Below are 17539 nucleotides of genomic sequence, written 5' to 3' on the forward strand. Positions count from 1 at the left end.
TTAGGTTTTTTTATATTGGTAACGCCATGTAGCGCTCTGTATGAAAATCACTGGCTGTGCTGTGTGCATTCCATGGCTGGGTGGCATTGTTGTAATATTCGCCATTGTAGTGTTGGGCAGCTGGATGTTAACAGCACGCCGCGTTGCGCAGTTGGAGGTGAGCTGCCAGCAGTGGTGGATGTGGGTAGAGAAATGGAGTTTTGAAATTTGTAAGACTGGATGTCATGAACTGCTATATATATTACGACTTCTGAACACTATTAAGGGAAATACATTGTTTGTTCTCTATCAAAATCTTTCATTTGCTAACTATGCCTATCAGTAGTTAGTGCCTTCAGTAGTTTGAATCTTTTATTCAGCTGGCAGTAGTGGCGCTCGCTGTATTGCAATAGTTCGAGTAACGAAGATTTTTGTGAGGTAAGTGACTTGTGAAACGTATAGGTTAATGTTAGTCAGGGCCATTCTTTTGTAGGGATTTTTGAAAGTCAGACTGCGTTGCGCTAAAAAATATTGTCAGTTTAGTGTTGATCAGAATAGGTAAAGAGCGAAATGTCTGAAGTTCAGTTTTGCTCAGCTGTTTGAAAATCAAATAACGAAGGGTTTTTCCAGCATAGTAATTCACTAATTTTTCTAAGGGGACGTTTCATATGTCGACCCTTAGCCGAGGATACTTTACTGGAATCTTCTGATTTTTCCTTGTAGTTTGTGTAATTAGTGTAGCTTTTGTTTATTGATAGCGCGTAATTGTAGAGAGAATCTCCTTTGTTCTTGCAGTCTTTCATTGTTGTACAGTAAAACAGTTGTGGCATGCATGTAAATTTGCACCAAGTATTTCGCAGCTGCGCTTGCGATTAACTAGATATTATTTTCAGTGTTATGTTAATGTGTTTTCTTATTTTGATCTTCAAAGTGAGCTTTTCTGTGTTGTCGTGTGAAATATTGTGACAATAACGGCGTGTGAAAAACGTAATACTAGGCTCCAAAGTAAACTGAGAAATGACAGAGAAGACGAAAGCAGTGTTGTTAGCCCCGCCGAGTAATGAATTAACTAATGTTCAAAGTAGTAATTTGATGAAACTTCCTGGCAGATTAAAACTGTGTGCCCGACCGAGACTCGAACTCTTCTGCAGAAGAGCTTCTGTAAAGTTTGGAAGGTAGGAGACGGATACTGGCAGAAGTAAAGCTGTGAGTACCGGACGTGAGTCGTGCTTCGGTAGCTCAGTTGGTAGAGCACTTGCCCGCGAAAGGCAAAGGTCCCGAGTTCGAGTCTCGGTCGGGCACACAGTTTTAATCTGCCAGGAAGTTTCATATCAGCGCACACTCCGCTGCAGAGTGAAAATCTCATTCTAGTAATTTGATAATTGTGCATAGGGAAAGGGAGCGGGCTGCAAATAATGGTGTAGGCAGTGAAACAATTAGTGAACAGGGAAGCATTATCGATCGTTCGGTCGGCAGCAGCTCGTCCCAGAAATCCGAAATAACAGAACACAATCTTGCCAATACTGTAGATTCAGGTTTTGCTTCCTCACCGTTCCCTCAAATAAGCCAAGACACATTTTCTGCTTGTCAAAATGTGAATGTTGCCGGTTCAAATGCACTGCCGAAAAGCATAGAGGAACCGATTCCAGACACTAATACACTATTATTGCATTAATGCAACAAATGAAACAAAATCAGAGACAAACACAGCAACAGTTAGATACAATGGAACAAAATCGGAGACAAACACAGCAAAAGCTTCAAAAGTTAGACACCACACTTGAACAAACACGTGAAGATTTAACTACTGAGTTACATAACATTGAATCGAAATGTCAAAAAGTCTGTAATGACGTAAAAACACAAATTTGTGAGCATTGTCAACCTATATTTTCGCGGCATGAAAATGCATTACAGAATCACGAAGCAGCCATAAAAGATCTGCAAACAATTGTTCATGAAAATCATGAGACCTTGCAAGCTAAAATTGACTCAGTTGCATCCACCGATTCGGTTACGTAACTTGCAAGAACTCAGGAAAACTTAAAGGTCACAGTAGATTCGATTTCAACACAAATGGACACTCTGAAACTTGGTTCAGAAAAACACACTGAGGAAATGAGTACACTATCGGAGAAAGCAGTCGAACTTTCGGATCAGTTCACTAATTTATCTGTAAAGGTAGATGATGATCTGAATGACACAAGACCTGTAACCATCACTGACACAGAAGAGTATGAACAAATTAAGAAATTCAAACAAAATCAGAATCAAATTAATACGCAATACAAAAGAGAAATCCGGGAAGTACAAGATCAGTTGGCACAAGTAACACAAAAATTCGGTATTTCAGAGGACACTCGCGCTCCAAGACGGGAAGAGGAACTTAGAAATACGGAAAAGCCACAAAATAATAACACAGGGCATTTCGGAAATTATGACAGAAATTGGCAAGGTGCTCGCCGGCACGATGATTTTGACTATAAGCTGTTCATTACCACACGTAAATTCAAAACATTTAAGAATTCTGGCAACGACATTCATCCACAAGCGTGGCTCCATCAATTCTCTCATTGTTTTCCTCCCAACTGGTCATTAGAGCACAGATTAGAATTTGTGTGTGGCTACTTAGAGAATGAACCAGCTGAAAGAATACGATCGGTCATTCACGATTGTCACAGTGAAGGAGAATTTTATCATGCCTTCCTCTCAGCATATTGGTCTCAAGCTCCACAAGACCGAGTAAAACATAGCATCATAATGTTGAAACATTTCGAACAATCTGAATTTTCCAGTCTTGTGAAATATTTTGAAGACATGTTGCACAAGAATCAGTACCTGTCAAACCCATACAGCCCCTCAGAACTCATCCGCATTTGCTTAATTAAACTACCTGGACATTTACGACATTATTTTGGCAGGACGTTGCAAAGATGACATCGAAGCTTTTCAGGGACTGTTACAAGAATTGGAAATTGACGCTGACAATCGCGGAACGCGAAAACAGGAACACAACAATTACAGGTCACATCAGTCACAATTCCGCGATGAAAGAAATAATAACTGGACACGACAAGACGATTCTCACAACACAAATCGTGACCAAAACAGACACCACCCATATGACAACCGTTGGCAGAGTAGCAATAATTACAGGGCAAGATCGCCTCTCCGCGGTAGTGACTATCACAGAGACAATCAGAGAAACAGACAATATGGGAACCAAAATAATTATTATCAAGGGAGACAGAATAACTTTAACGCAACGGTCCAGCGCGCAGTTACGATTGAGGTAGAAAGTCTCCACCACTTAACCGACATGAAAGAAACTACAGGAACTACCGACATGACGACAGACATTTTAATCATAACGACAGACCTGAATTTCATCAGAACTGGCGGGATACAAACAGGGCTGGGCCCTCTCGACAAGGTGAATTTGTAGAAATTAGGTCTCCTAATCCAAATAACGACGCACGCCAACAAAGAGATGGCAGACAATGACTCGCACCGCAGCCAGCCACGTGGGTCGGCTGGCTCAGAGAAAAATAACATAGACGCTAACCTAGAGAAAAATTTTAGCATTCCTTACCGACATATACAACGCGATAATTACTTTGAAGTTGAAACTCTGGGTACTAGGAAGAGTAAAGGTTTACACCACATTACACATGCAAAACCGTTTGTTGAAAGATAATCTGCTTTTTAACTTTGTCTTTGCCATATAACTTTTCACTTTACATTACTAGTATGCTTTGTCAGACTTAGAATCACTTAACATGCAACAATGTTTGAAGTTAAATATCCAGTCAAGAACCAAGAGAACTTCTTAAACAGAAATTACGAGTGCATTGTTATTGTGAACAGACGACACAGTGTTATTGTGTGTGTACATTCTTGCTTGTTAGTTGCACGATTACTAACGACCATAAGGCTCACATACTTAGAACATTTACCAGTACTGCTAATGAGATTTTAATGCAACATTTTGGTTTACTTGAAAATACATTCTGGATTTAAAGTACACTCTGTGAAATACCAGATGACACAGTGGTTAGTTTATGTGACAGCTACACAATTATATCACGACGCTACTAATGAGTGATAATTTACAATGTTGCTTTTGGGGTGTTTCTGTTTTATATCTGCACAGTTTTCTGAATTATTCTGGAAAGTAAAACATGTTTTAGTAGTAAATTTTGTGGTATAGCTACAACGAGACAGCCTTTTCCGTAGCACAACAATACGTTACAGCACAGTACTTTCTTCATCACGGCAATAAGCGTAATAACTAAGATACCTATACGCAAAGCATTTCACTTTTGTTGGTCGTGAGGTAAGTACAGTGACTTTTGCAGAACTTAGCTTTCAGAGGACGATAACTACGACACTTCCACAGAGATTATCTTACAACAAGACGCACAGTTTAACGCCACAGTACACGTATTTGAGTGATTAATTTTGTACTTAAAACATTTATTTCTAAAGATGTTTGAAGTACAATGATACAAAGGTTTTCCGTGATAGATTTCATACCATTGCTGTAATGTTTAGCACCTGAGGGTATTATTTATTAATCCTCAGGGGGGTACACGCTTACTTTGTGTACCATGTGTTTGGCAAGCACAAGGAGCCCTAGCTATTATGGTATTTGCTTATGCAACTTTAAACATCGGTACCATATTTCTCTTACACATAAATTACACAGCGATCTGATTATTTAACAGAGAAACAAACCTTTTTTTTTTTTTTTTTTTTTACTACATCAGTGACAGATGTTTACGTAATTACACCGTTGGATAACTTCACACATAGGAAATTGTATTTTGTCTGTACTTTGTGAACTGTTCATATTTCTTCGGAACCATTGTGATATTATGAGAGCTTTGAATGATGTATTTGGTATGGGATCATGATTTTTAAAGTACGTTTGAGGTAGATGACACTTTTGACATGAGCAGAGAATTTTTTTTAGGGTTTGAAGTTATTTGAGGAAGCTATGACGATTCTGAAATTTGGCTGAGGTTTTATGTTGTTATGATGACGATGTGTATTACGCTGTTGCGGTATGTTTATGATCAATAAGCCGATGCGATATGAGGAATTTGATTATGCTACGTATTTATTATGATGAAATATTGAAGTGTCTACGAATATGTATATGTGTAATAAAGCAAGGAATAATGAGTAGTGGTTAGGGACTCTGGTTTGTGAAAAACGGATGTTGGAAACCGAGACTCGTACTAGAAGAGTTATGAAATGTGTGGATATGCGTGAATGTAGCACTATGCAGGCGAAAATTTTTTGGACACTGTTATACACTCCTGGAAATTGAAATAAGAACACCGTGAATTCATTGTCCCAGGAAGGGGAAACTTTATTGACACATTCCTGGGGTCAGATACATCACATGATCACACTGACAGAACCACAGGCACATAGACACAGGCAACAGAGCATGCACAATGTCGCCACTAGTACAGTGTATATCCACCTTTCGCAGCAATGCAGGCTGCTATTCTCCCATGGAGACGATCGTAGAGATGCTGGATGTAGTCCTGCGGAACGGCTTGCCATGCCATTTCCACCTGGCGCCTCAGTTGGACCAGCGTTCGTGCTGGACGTGCTGACCGCGTGAGACGACGCTTCATACAGTCCCAAACATGCTCAATGGGGGACAGATCCGGAGATCTTGCTGGCCAGGGTAGTTGACTTACACCTTCTAGAGCACGTTGGGTGGCACGGGATACATGCGGACGTGCATTGTCCTGTTGGAACAGCAAGTTCCCTTGCCGGTCTAGGAATGGTAGAACGATGGGTTCGATGACGGTTTGGATGTACCGTGCACTATTCAGTGTCCCCTCGACGATCACCAGAGGTGTACGGCCAGTGTAGGAGATCGCTCCCCACACCATGATGCCGGGTGTTGGCCCTGTGTGCCTCGGTCGTATGCAGTCCTGATTGTGGCGCTCACCTGTACGGCGCCAAACACGCATACGACCATCACTGGCACCAAGGCAGAAGCGACTCTCATCGCTGAAGACGACACATCTCCATTCGTCCCTCCATTCACGCCTGTCGCGACACCACTGGAGGCGGGCTGCACGATGTTGGGGCGTGAGCGGAAGACGGCCTAACGGTGTGCGGGACCGTAGCCCAGCTTCATGGAGACGGTTGCGAATGGTCCTCGCCGATACCCCAGGAGCAACAGTGTCCCTAATTTGCTGGGAAGTGGCGGTGCGGTCCCCTACGGCACTGCGTAGGATCCTACGGTCTTGGCGTGCATCCGTGCGTCGCTGCGGTCCGGTCCCAGGTCGACGGGCACGTGCACCTTCCGCTGACCACTGGCGACAACATCGATGTACTGTGGAGACCTCATGCCCCACGTGTTGAGCAATTCGGCGGCAAGTTCACCTGGCCTCCCGCATGCCCACTATACGTCCTCGCTCAAAGTCCGTCAACTGCACATACGGTTCACGTCCACGCTGTCGCGGCATGCTACCAGTGTTAAAGACTGCGATGGAGCTCCGTATGCCACGGCAAACTGGCTGACACTGAGGGCGGCGGTGCACAAATGCTGCGCAGCTAGCGCCATTCGACGGCAACACCGCGGTTCCTGGTGTGTCCGCTGTGCCGTGCGTGTGATCATTGCTTGTACAGCCCTCTCGCAGTGTCCGGAGCAAGTATGGTATATACATTTCCCTTATCTGCATTGTTGTCTTTAGTGTACTTTTTTTTCTGCTTGTGGGATTGTCATGGTTAGATATTACATTTACTGCTGCTAGCTTTGCCAATTTGCATATTTTTCATTGCTGTTTGTATTAATTGTTTTATGCTGCTGCATTGCCTCGTCCCTTAGTTTAGCACCTGAGCTCAGTAGATTTAAGTTAGCGTAAGAGGGGGTAGACTATATAAGAGAATGAGTTGCGATGAATTGGAAGAAATGCATTGAGAAGTTATACGAAAAAAGTACAGAAAGCAGTTATAGATAGGACTTTTTGGAAATAATGAAGAACGGAGGGAGATCTCCGAGAAGTAAAGAAAGTTTTGTTTACAAAATGCTGCAGTAAAAGAAACCATGTCATTTCCTTGTGTTATCCCACTATGTGTTTGTGTACCCTTGGATATTTGTGTTCTTCCTGTCTTCGTGTGTTGAGCTGATGAGAGTTATGTTATAGAATTTTTCTGATAATATGTTATTTACTTTGTAAAGATGTTTAGACATTATTTATTCTGTTTTGTTTTAATGCTCATGTGTGAAGGCGATGTTTCAAAAGTTATTCTGATCTTTCATATATTTACTTATGTCATAATTCCTGTAACACTGATGTACATCTTAATTTCTATTATTTTGTAAAACCTGTTTTACTACAAATGTTATTTGTATTGTTATGTTCTCTAATAATGTATTTTGTATCTTTGTTATTGTATTCTTACGTTATAAAATTGTAATTGACACCAGTTCATCAAATTAAGAAACTTGTAAGCCTTCATTTCACTGCACATATTTCTGATGGTCATCGTATATGGACAATATGTGAGAAGTAGGGACTGTTAGTGTTTGCACATGTGTTGATAATTCTGCAAGGAACTGGTTAACAGCATTGCTGGTTCTAAGGACAATTCCAAAAACTTTGTGAGTGCACAAGTGGTGGTTCATGGACTTGCTATATTGTCCGCAAGACTCTTCGATGGTGATTGTGCACCTGCACAGTCACAGCAGATGGCTGCTGGCCATCTCTACAAGGTCTACATTGGGTCTACACCTTTGATGACTCACCAATACCATTATTTCTACAAGGACTGAAGTGGATCTGCACCTCTGGTGGCCCACCAATACCATACTATCTCCCAGGATTACAGTGAGTCTGCTCTGTGATAACCTACCTACCAATATTCTTCAAAACTTCGACTGACTATGCTGTGGGTTTGCTCTGTTGTGACCCATTACCTGCCGGCATGTCAAGTGTCAGCACTGTCTTTCCGTTGGAAGGACAACACTACTTCTTCAAGACTGCATGGAAATCCACTACTTTCGTGTGCATTTTCTTCCACTGCTCAGACTTCGAGAAAAACACTGCAATTTTACTGTGATGAAGGATCAGGACTGTCTTTATGGACTATGAGAAAATTTTAGCTTGTGACCAACATTGTATCAATAAGTGTGTGCACTTGATTTCTTTGTTGTTGTAATTAAGGAAAAATTTTAACAAATATGTATTGGCCAGTGCCCAAAACAATTTGTAAAATTTTTTGTGGGGAGCATGGGGGCTGTGTAAGTAGGCTGTTTAGGTCTTTATATTGGTAACGCCACGTAGCGCTCTGTATGAAAATCACTGGCTGTGCTGTGTGCAGTCTACGGCTGGGTGGCATTGTTGAAATATTCGCCATTGTAGTGTTGGGCAGCTGGATGTTAACAGCGCCTAGCGTTGTGCCGTCGGAGGTGAGCCACCAGCAGTGGTGGATGTGGCGAGAGAAATGGCGGAGTTTTGAAATTTGTAAGACTGGATGTCATGAACTGCTATATACACTCCTGGAAATGGAAAAAAGAACACATTGACACCGGTGTGTCAGACCCACCATACTTGCTCCGGACACTGCGAGAGGGCTGTACAAGCAATGATCACACGCACGGCACAGCGGACACACCAGGAACCGCGGTGTTGCCGTCGAATGGCGCTAGCTGCGCAGCATTTGTGCACCGCCGCCCTCAGTGTCAGCCAGTTTGCCGTGGCATACGGAGCTCCATCGCAGTCTTTAACACTGGTAGCATGCCGCGACAGCGTGGACGTGAACCGTATGTGCAGTTGACGGACTTTGAGCGAGGACGTATAGTGGGCATGCGGGAGGCCAGGTGAACTTGCCGCCGAATTGCTCAACACGTGGGGCATGAGGTCTCCACAGTACATCGATGTTGTCGCCAGTGGTCAGCGGAAGGTGCACGTGCCCGTCGACCTGGGACCGGACCGCAGCGACGCACGGATGCACGCCAAGACCGTAGGATCCTACGCAGTGCCGTAGGGGACCGCACCGCCACTTCCCAGCAAATTAGGGACACTGTTGCTCCTGGGGTATCGGCGAGGACCATTCGCAACCGTCTCCATGAAGCTGGGCTACGGTCCCGCACACCGTTAGGCCGTCTTCCGCTCACGCCCCAACATCGTGCAGCCCGCCTCCAGTGGTGTCGCGACAGGCGTGAATGGAGGGACGAATGGAGATGTGTCGTCTTCAGCGATGAGAGTCGCTTCTGCCTTGGTGCCAGTGATGGTCGTATGCGTGTTTGGCGCCGTACAGGTGAGCGCCACAATCAGGACTGCATACGACCGAGGCACACAGGGCCAACACCCGGCATCATGGTGTGGGGAGCGATCTCCTACACTGGCCGTACACCTCTGGTGATCGTCGAGGGGACACTGAATAGTGCACGGTACATCCAAACCGTCATCGAACCCATCGTTCTACCATTCCTAGACCGGCAAGGGAACTTGCTGTTCCAACAGGACAATGCACGTCCGCATGTATCCCGTGCCACCCAACGTGCTCTAGAAGGTGTAAGTCAACTACCCTGGCCAGCAAGATCTCCGGATCTGTCCCCCATTGAGCATGTTTGGGACTGTATGAAGCGTCGTCTCACGCGGTCAGCACGTCCAGCACGAACGCTGGTCCAACTGAGGCGCCAGGTGGAAATGGCATGGCAAGCCGTTCCGCAGGACTACATCCAGCATCTCTACGATCGTCTCCATGGGAGAATAGCAGCCTGCATTGCTGCGAAAGGTGGATATACACTGTACTAGTGGCGACATTGTGCATGCTCTGTTGCCTGTGTCTATGTGCCTGTGGTTCTGTCAGTGTGATCATGTGATGTATCTGACTCCAGGAATGTGTCAATAAAGTTTCCCCTTCCTGGGACAATGAATTCACGGTGTTCTTATTTCAATTTCCAGGAGTGTATATTACGACTTTTGAACACTATTAAGATAAATACATTTTTTGTTCTCTATCAAAATGTTTCATTTGCTAACTATGCCTATCAATAGTTAGTGCCTTCAGTAGTTAGTGCCTTCAGTAGTGTTTAGTTTGCATTGTTGTCTGCATTGTGGTGTTGAGCAGCGGCAGCTGGATGCTAACAGCGCGTAGCGTTGCGCAGTTGGAGGTGAGCCGCCAGCAGTGGTGGACGTGGGGAGAGAGATGGCGGAGTTTTGTAATTTGTAAGACTGGATGTCATGAACTACCATATATATTTTGACTATTAAGGTAAATACACTGTTTGTTCTGTATTAAAATCTTTCATTTGCTAACTATACCTATCATTAGTTAGTGCCTTCCGTAGTTTGAATCTTTTATTTAGCTGGCACTATTGGAGCTCGCTGTAATGCAGTAGCTCGAGTAACGAATATTTTTCGTGTGGTAAGTGATTTGTGAAAGGTATAGGTTAATGTTAGTCAGGGCCATACTTTTGTAGGGATTTTTGAAAGTCAGTTTGCGTTGCGCTAAAAATATTTTGAGTCAGTTTAAGCATAGTCTTGTATAATTTTTCTAAGGGGACGTTTCAAACTAACCTAAGGACATCACACACATCCATGCCCGAGATAGGATTCGAACCTGCGACCGTAGCGGCCGCGCTGTTCCAGACTGAAGCGCCTATAGCTGCTTGGCCACTCTGGCTGGCCAACCTCAATGCATTGGTCAATATGTGTAACGACATTCCTCTAGACCGCTAGTAGTTCGCCTTCCGTAAGGTTCGCACATGCATTGACAATGCGCTGACGCATGTTGCCGGTCGTTGTCGGTGGATCACGATACCAAATATCCTTCAACTTTCCTCACAGAAATAAATCCGGGGACGTCAGATCCGGTGAACGTGCGGGCCATGGTATGGTGCTCCGACGACCAATCCACCTGTCATGAAATATGCTATTCAATACTCCTTCAACCGCACGCGAGCTATGTGCCGAACATCCATCATGTTGGAAATACATTGCCATTCTGTCATGCAGTGAAACATCTTGTAGTAACATCGGTAGAACGTTATGTAGGAAATCAGCATGCATTGTAGCATTTAGATTGCTATCGATAAAATGGGAGCCAGTTATCCTTCCTCACATAATGCCGCAAAATACATTAACCCGCCAAGGTCGCTGACGTTCCACTTTTCGCAGCCATCGTGGATTTTCCGCTGCCCAATAGTGCATATTATGCCAGTTTACGTTACCGCTTTTGGTGAATGACGCTTCGTCGCTAAACAGAACGGGTGCAAAAAATCTGTCATCCAGTAACTCCCCTTGTGCCCAGTGGCAGAACTGTACACAACATTCATAGTCGTCGCCATGCAATTCCTGGTCCATGGAAGTACGGTACGGGTGCAATCGATATTGATGTAGCATTCTCAACACGGACGTTTTTGAGATTCCCGATTCTGGCGCAATTTTTCTGCCACTGATGTGTGGATTTGCGGCGACAGCAGCTGAAACACTTACTTGGGCATCATCATTTGATGCAGGTCGTGGTTGACATATCACGTGTGTTTGAATACTTCCTGTTTCCTTAAATAACGTAACTGTCCGGCAAACGGTCCTGGCACTTGGATGATGACGTCGAGGATACCGAGCAGCATACATAGCACACGCCCGTTGGGCATTTTGATCACAATAGCCATACATCAAGACGATATAGACCTCTTCCGCAATTGGTAAACGATGCATTTTAACACGGGTAATGTATTACGAAGTAAATACCGTCCTCACTGTCGGAATGTTACGTGATACCACGTACTTATACGTTTGTGACTATTACAGTGTCATCAATCACAAAGCGAAAAAAGCGGTCCACTAAAACATTCATATTTCTTTACATACTGCACGAATATGTAATAAAAATGGGGGTTCCTGTTTAAAAAAACGTAGTTGATATCCGTTTGACCTATGGAAGCGCCATCTAGCGGGCCAGCCATAGCGCCATCTGGTTTGCTCCTACAAGCTAGACGAGTTTCGGTCTTTGTAGTTTTTTCGTTTGATGCTTATTTCGCGATACATTTGGCCCGGTCAGTGGGCCACCCTGTCTATATATTACGTACATTCCAAAGTTTCATCACCGTAAGAGCCATCGATGCTGGTGTAGTGGTTGATATGTCGACGAATTGTTGTTGCGCGCCGAGGGAAGCGTGTACGGCAGCCTACCGCTAACAGCGAGCGTTCGTTGACCTGCTCCGTGACGTCAGTGCCGACAGGTGACAATCAGTCGCCAGGCGCCGCGCATCAGCTGCGCCGTCCGGAATGTCTGTCGGCCGCCGCCTCGCGTACATGAAAACACTCGACGGAACATCAGTTCATCAGCAGAACAGGACAAATACACATATCGAAGGTGCTGAAAGAAATATTATTAGTCTTCAAGCACTCCTCAGACATCCAGGTAATACTGTTTTTGTTTGCACTGATATAATGTGCGAACGTACGAGATCCAATTCTTTAAAGAAGTTTATGGCTCGGGCTCACGCATTTCACCATTTTAACTTAATCACTGTTTTTTTTGTTAAATGTTCATTACTCAGCATTACACACTGTCACTGGTGCGAATGTTCATGCGAGTACATAATTGTCACATTTTCTCACTTCCTATGTTGGCCCTGCGTCACTTCTAGCGTGCGCTTGTTGGCCCCGGAATCTGCAGTTTGTTGTGCACTACCCGTAGCGTTTCTTCACAGTCCACTGGGAATATTCCGGTCATAGGAAGTTTATCTTGTCCACAGAAACGTTTCTTCACACTGTAAATAGCCGTACTGTTTTGCATATTTAATTATGTATTTTGCGGAAGGCACCACTCTGTATGCTGTTAATTGTATTTTCCATAACTCGCTGTATTTGGACAACAGTTATATACTGCGAAACACTGTCAACAGTTATTGTGTTAGGCTAAAATGGCTCTGAGCACTATGGGACTTAACTTCTGAGGTCATCCGTCCCCTAGAACTTAGAACTACTTAAACCTAACTAACCTAAGGACATCACACACATCCATCCTCGAGGCAGGATTCGAACCTGCGACCGTAGCGGTCGCGCGGTTCCAGACTGAAGCGCCTAGAACCGCTCGGCCACTCCAATTGATGATTCACTTCATCCGTATTGCACTATCTAAGCGTTTGGATAGTCTCACTTATAAATTGGAACATATTAGCACATATTACTTAAGCTGCATAAGAAATATGGCTTTCAAATTACACAGTAATATTCCATCCATTAGCTAAATCAGAGTTACTTCGAGATATGACTTTTCACTCTGTATCAAGTGATTGATTTAGCTAGCACCTCTTATTTAAACCTTCGACCAATTGGTCTTGCTGGACTGGTGAGTTCGCAGGTTTTTACATGGAGTATATATAGCCATTAAACACTGATTCGTTTCTTTTTATTGTTGTTGCGCTTGCAGTTTTCTTGCTTGTCCGGGTGCAACTGCAAGCGCTTCCAATCTGCAATATATGCAGATCTTAATTACCTGTCATACCTTTAGTTATTATTAGGGCCCAGATTTTAATTAGCTAAAAAACAGTGACATATGCAAGCATTTATGACCTAAAACGTACATAAATATGACCTTAAAAATAAAATATGACTTAATAGAAGTCTATTTACATCATTCGTATTTATTTTATTTTTTATTCACCATAAAGTAATAAAAATTTCACTTCTCAAAATATTGTGAGTATAGTTATTTCTTTCTGTCGGGTTTGTGGCTGATTTGCTCCTATTTTTTGAATGTCTGAATGTTTTATTTTCTAAACACAAAGTAGTAAAAGATCATCTATCGAAACGGTAAAACGTTTTCATTTCTACATAGTATTCAAAGCGTTTCACATTATTTAATAACGTATGTCAATCTTCAGTGTCTGCAAAGTTGTACTGGATCACAAGGTGCATTTTCAGGTTTTCCTTTGTCAAAGATCTACGGTTGTCGCTGAGGATAGTTTTACCAGGAAAAGCTCCTCTCCACTTGACAAGACGTCACTGGAGCGTATTTGAACGCAGCCAGGTCACTGGAGTTCAGCTTTGTTTCAGTATCTTCAAATGTTGCGGCATTCCCTGAAAGACTGTCACTAATTTTGCATAGTGTAGAATATCCAGGATTCTGTTGGAGAACACTTTGCGATTTGGTTTTCACTTTGTTAGCCACATGACCAGGAGCTCGACCCAACTCACTCTGCACATGTTGCACAATACTCAGGGCCCCACACAGCTGAGTGCCAACAGCTTTCATTCGTTTGATGGCTTTTGATATCATTGAAAAATTGGCGTTGATGTATGCCAAGTTTCGAGACAATGTATCTGTAAAGATTTCTTTCACAATTTTGATAGCACTTGATTCATCGCTATCAAACTCACAGAAGATTGTCTTTATTTGGGTATAGTAATACTCAGCACCATTAAGCCAAGAACCCCATCGTGTAAGAACAGGTTTAAGAGGGAGGGACGTTGAAGGTCCTTGTTCCTTGGATTTCTGAACTTGTAGCGGAGCCTTCACATAGATTTTCTTGCCACAGAAAATTAATTTGTCCACGTCAGGGTAATTTGATCGCACCTCTTCGGCAACTCTGTGCAACGCATGTGCAAGGCAAGTGGCGTACACCATACTGGGGTAGAGAATCTGAAGCCCTTGGGTGCTTTAGCCATATATGAGGCACCATCTGTTACAAGCAGCAAAACGTTGTCTCTTTTCACACCATCCGGTCACAGTAGCTTCAGAGAGTTGTCAAACAAAATAGCAATCGTCGAATTGTTTACTTTATTGAGAGCTTCACACGTTAGTATGAACATATCTCCAGGGCCATCAACTTTTAGAACACCAACAACATTTGCGATATATCGCCCACTAACATCCGTAGTTTCATCTATCGACAGCAAGATCTTTTACTCAGAAATAGTAATTCGTATTTTGTTGAACATGTCATTGTAGGATACGGATAAATAGTTCTTTCTCAGTGTAGATTCATCTGGAAGTGGATGTGTTGTGTACTTCTCCAAGAACCGTGTGAAGCGGGGATTCTTCAGCTTTTCCAATGGGATGTTGCAGGGTGCCATCATCTCACACAAATCCTTGCAGAATGATTGCACGGTTGACAATTTACCTGTCTGTTCAAATAACAGCGTTTGCCTGCTGTTATTTTCAGAACTTCGTTTCACACAGCTGCTGTGTTTAGCAGTATTACAGTGTTGTTGCACATTAAAGCGCTTTTCTGCACTAACTTAAACTTCACACAGTTTACAAAATATTTTCCCATCAGTACTAAAGTTCTCTCCAAATTCTCGAACATATCCTCGCTAATTCACGCTGTCGTAGCACTTTGCTGTTGGCATGTTGAACAGGCAAAGGCTGTATTCAAACTGGTTAATGGAAACACCTCTGCGACTGCGATGATTATTACGGCAGAAGCCGCCTTTGTTGGCTCTGAGAGCGTATTGTCGACTCTGCGCAACAATGTTTTATGTTCACGAAACGATTGTTGTGGTACACCGAATTTCTGCTACAGTACTGAGAAATAAAGTTGTGTACTGATTTATCTGTTTATCTTTCATAATAGCAGGTTAAATATTGTCTCTTGAGCAACATATTCACTTTCTTATTCGTGTGTTCCGTTAAGATACGTGATAAACGGTGTATGCATTTTTGGCAAAAGTTGACGGAAATATGACCTATTGTATTAAAAGTTAGCCTCAATATGACCTATTACCAAAATTTGTTGAAATATGACTTTATATGCACAATCAAAATACAGTTTTCGCCACTAAAATGCCTAGATTTGTGTATAAATTGTTCTAAAATTCACGCTATAGTTTTAAAAAAATGACTTGTCATTAAAATCCGGGCCCTAGTTATTATACTGTTTAGAGAATAAACCCCCAGATTTATCGCATTCTGTTAGTGGTTTGCGGCTAGTATGTGTTCCAGCAACCATGCACAACGCCTTTTTTTGTTTTCGATTTTGTGCCAAGCGCTATTAAGCGGATCCATTTAGTAGTCCTTTGTTCACATACACACAAATTCATAACTCTTATTCCCTAGAAATTTACACTCATATTGAAAAACTACCACATCTACATATATAATAAGCATACACACAAAATTCAAGATACATGAAATAAATCTTAATTATGTATTTACACCTTATACCTAATCTCTCTTCACTTTCCATATGAGTTTTATTTTCATTCAAGCAGCTGCTTACGCATCCATGGGTACGAATGGCTTTAGATCCTTGTGGGGATATAATCCTTTTACTTTTCCTGCCCCTGGGTGTCCCAAAAGGTAACACCCATCATGAGGTATCTCCATGATTCTGTGTGGCCCTGAGTATAAAAGCTGCCACTTTTTGTTACTCCGTTTGATACTCGAAGACTTGGGATGGGTCTTTAACATCACCAAGTCTCCTCTGCTGTAACTGTAGACTCTGTCCAAACTCCTATCATATTTTTGTTTTTTAACTGCTGCATGATGCTGCAGTGCAAGCAGGGCTTGTTGTAACTTTTGTTCTCTAGTTAAGACTCTTGGGATACATGGCAAAGGTTTCAGCCACTCATCGTCAGGTACATTCAGCATCATCATTTCACAAGGCGTGCACCCCGTGGATTCATGTGGCACATTGTTATGAATTCTCTCAAAATGTGGTACCAACTCAACCCACTTAGTTTGTTGATTTGCCGCATATGTCCGGACAAATCGATTAAAATCGCGAAAACAACGTTCCACGGGATTCGCGCTCGGGTTAAAAAATGATACTAAAATATGTTGAATGTCTTCTTCCCGCAGAAACATTTTCTAGTCCTGACCTTTGAAGTAGCTGGCGTTGTCTCTCAGCAAGGTCATCTGTTTCCCGACGCCTGGTATATAGTCGGATACAGTTTTTCGGACTATAGTTTTTGTAGTGGAGGCTCTTGTGGGATATAATTCCAGATGTTTTGAGAAAATATCAAACACGGCTACCACATTTTTTACCTCGTCTCTTGCTATCGGTAAGGGTCCGGTTATGTCGAGAGCAACGGTCCGTGACGTAGCTGTCTGAACTGTACTACGAGTATATGCTTTTGTTTTTTGACAAATGAGGCAAGACTTAACAAGGGTTTTGACCTTACGGTGTAAGTTCGGAAAATAACAGTAGCTACTTAACAGATCGGCGCACTTCTTGCCACCGAAATGTCCCCCAACAATCGTGAGTGTACCATACCAGATTGTTAACTGACCGTGTCGGTATACAAACACACCAGTTTTCTGAAGTTTCTTTCATTCTGTGATACAAAATGTCATTTTGTATCTTATATAATTTGCCAAATTCTCCATTTGGATTGTTATTTAGTGAGTCAATTACCCCGTACCATAATGGATCGTCACGCTGCATATGTGCGATATCGCGACGCATGCATACATACAGGGTGTTTCAAAAATTGTTGTTGACAATTGTAACTACTGTAATTTCGAAAGTTTGTCTGCCTGAAAATGTACTGTTGTCCCAAGCATATTCCAACAAACGGTGTTTTTATATCGCTGCTCGTTTAGTTTGTATTGCCGTTTCAAATAT

Source organism: Schistocerca gregaria, chromosome 8 (assembly GCF_023897955.1).
Source record: "Schistocerca gregaria isolate iqSchGreg1 chromosome 8, iqSchGreg1.2, whole genome shotgun sequence".
NCBI classification, from domain to species: domain Eukaryota; kingdom Metazoa; phylum Arthropoda; class Insecta; order Orthoptera; family Acrididae; genus Schistocerca; species Schistocerca gregaria.